At 36.2% G+C, this 2,379-nt stretch overlaps 1 protein-coding gene across 1 annotated transcript in view; it reads right to left on the bottom strand.

The window, feature by feature from the left end:
- Nucleotides 1-2,379, bottom strand: part of LOC117119507 (blastula protease 10-like) — a gene marked incomplete at its 3' end in the record, with an annotated part of 30,416 nt that overhangs the window by 27,600 nt on the left and 437 nt on the right. The gene's annotated exons all lie outside the window — the stretch shown is intronic.

Below are 2,379 nucleotides of genomic sequence, written 5' to 3'. Positions count from 1 at the left end.
TACGTTGTTGCCAGCCAGAAGATGATAATGGTGGTACAATACAACAAAGCTGGCTTAGATGCCTACGTTACGTAATCGTGTCCTTTTAATCCGAGCCGACTTTACCGTTAAGCAAGTTAATTTACCGTTATTCTGGTAAAGTTAAGTCACTTAACTTAAGTGACTTAATTCCTTTAACTAGCTATAATTGAGTGGTTCACGTCGAACTTTTAACTAGTTAAGTGGATGTATATCTAGATAAAAGTTCGACGTGAACCCAGCTTTAGACTCGGTGATTATCACATCAACAGATAAAACTAAGCTCTTGATAGTAGCCAATACAAACGCATCCTCTTGAATAGCACTGCTGCTTTTGATAACTATCAACTAAGAGAATCCAAGCTTAATCAACCAAGAACGGAACAGATTAAGTTCAATGGTAATTTGAATAAAATCGCACACAAGTATAATAAAGATTATCCTGAGCTAGCGAAAGCACTTAAAGACAGCATCTGTAGTGAACCATAGCCCTGTCCAGTATATTGCTTACCTAAGGATCACAAAGAAGGAGAGTTTAAAGGCCGTCCTATTCATGCAGCTACCGACACCCCAGCCACTAGACTATCGAAATTTCTAGCTAGATCATTGAATAAACTACTTGTCTATGTACCCGCACACCTCAAAAATACCGAGCAGTTTATTGTATCTTTATCTGAATTGGATAATACAAGAGGTTTCTGTAGTCTAGATGTATGTAATTTATATGGATCCATTCCTCTTGAAGATCTGAAAAACGGAACATGTGGCAAATTTACAGCAGCCACGGAATTCTTCTCAAAAAACAAATCATCTACAGAATTGGAAAATCTAAGTGACTCTGACTTCATGTCCCTATTACGCATATGCCTTACTAGTGACATAGTTCTAATAGATGGCAGTAGTTACACACAGAAATCTGGTCTGGCTATGGGTAATAATTTAGCGCCTACATTAGCTATTATCTATATGAACAATCTCGATCTCGCTATACAGTCTGCGTTCAATAATGTCTTATACTTGAAAAGATATATCGATGATATATTTATCGCATGGACATCTGAGGATATATCCCCTGAAATCGTGCTTTGTATCGCTAACAGTTTGAATTCTGCCCTTAAATTCACAGTTGAATCACCAATTGATAACAGTATACCGTTTCTCGACACCATGGTGACTTTAAAACCGGAAAATGGCAGATTTATGACTACTCTATATACGAAGCCCATTAATAGTCAGTGTATAACATCGTGGGATAGTCATGGCCCTATATCACAAAAGAGAGGAATCCTCATTGGAGAGATTAATCGCGCGATAACCAGATCTACTGACCACAAATCGCGTTTAAATTCTCTTAAACGTGTCACACAGACGTTTATGAGAACGGGTATCCTAAAGCGTTTGTCTATTCCGCCATTAAACGTACTATGGATAAGAACAGCTCACGTTCGGTTTATCAAGATCAAGATACAATCTATCTGAAACTACCATTTATTAATGAAGAACTTAAACAACAAGCACAAGCAATAATTAAGCGGACAGGGTTACTTAATATCAGAGTACATTATATGAATGGGCGTTCACTAAAGACAATATTCACGGCCCCTAAAGAAAAACAGGAGTGCCCTAGGAAATGTGATACATGTGCCTGTGCTGTAAAGACTAATCTATGCTTAACCAAGAACACTGTATACAAGATAACATGTTCCCATTGCGATATAATATACATTGGTGAAAATGGCAGAACCATTGGTTCCAGAATAAAAGAACATGTACGCTTGCAAACAGTATACGCATCTAGCAACGCACAATAAAAGACCTATACTTAGAGATATTTCTTGGGAGATCTTTCACCCTAACATTAATTTGCCCTATGTCCGAAGAATAATAGAAGCGTTTAGAGATTAAAAAATATAAAGTTAATATTATGAACGGATGTGTAGGAAGAATATAAACAATTGACTGAAGTTTACTGCTAATGGACTTTAATAAGTAGAATAATATTGTATACAACTGTATTCACATATTTATGTATATGTATATGTGGGTGGGGATATGTGTAAATATCCACACCCACATATTACACATATACATATATAGGAATATGCCTGATAATATACGTTAATAGTTCGCCTACAACTATACTAAGATTTACATACAGATGTGTAAAAAAAGTCAATGCATAATCATTCGACCGTAACAGGCCTTTGTCTTATATACGTTGCTTTGTAATATACGATGTTAGTCCATTGATGAAGCCCTAACCGGTGAAACGTTTGGAATAAACCAGTAACAACAATTTATGCCTTTGAAGTCTTTTTTTCTTGTTCATATTTACCAAGGCATGGCATCAACATTGTATTC

Source organism: Anneissia japonica, unplaced genomic scaffold (assembly GCF_011630105.1).
Source record: "Anneissia japonica isolate Jap-2015-1 unplaced genomic scaffold, ASM1163010v1 scaffold288134_len74827_cov163, whole genome shotgun sequence".
Classification (NCBI taxonomy): Eukaryota; Metazoa; Echinodermata; class Crinoidea; order Comatulida; family Comatulidae; genus Anneissia; species Anneissia japonica.
The sequence above is the reverse complement of the archived record's forward strand: the minus strand, read 5'-3'. Positions and strand labels throughout refer to the sequence as shown.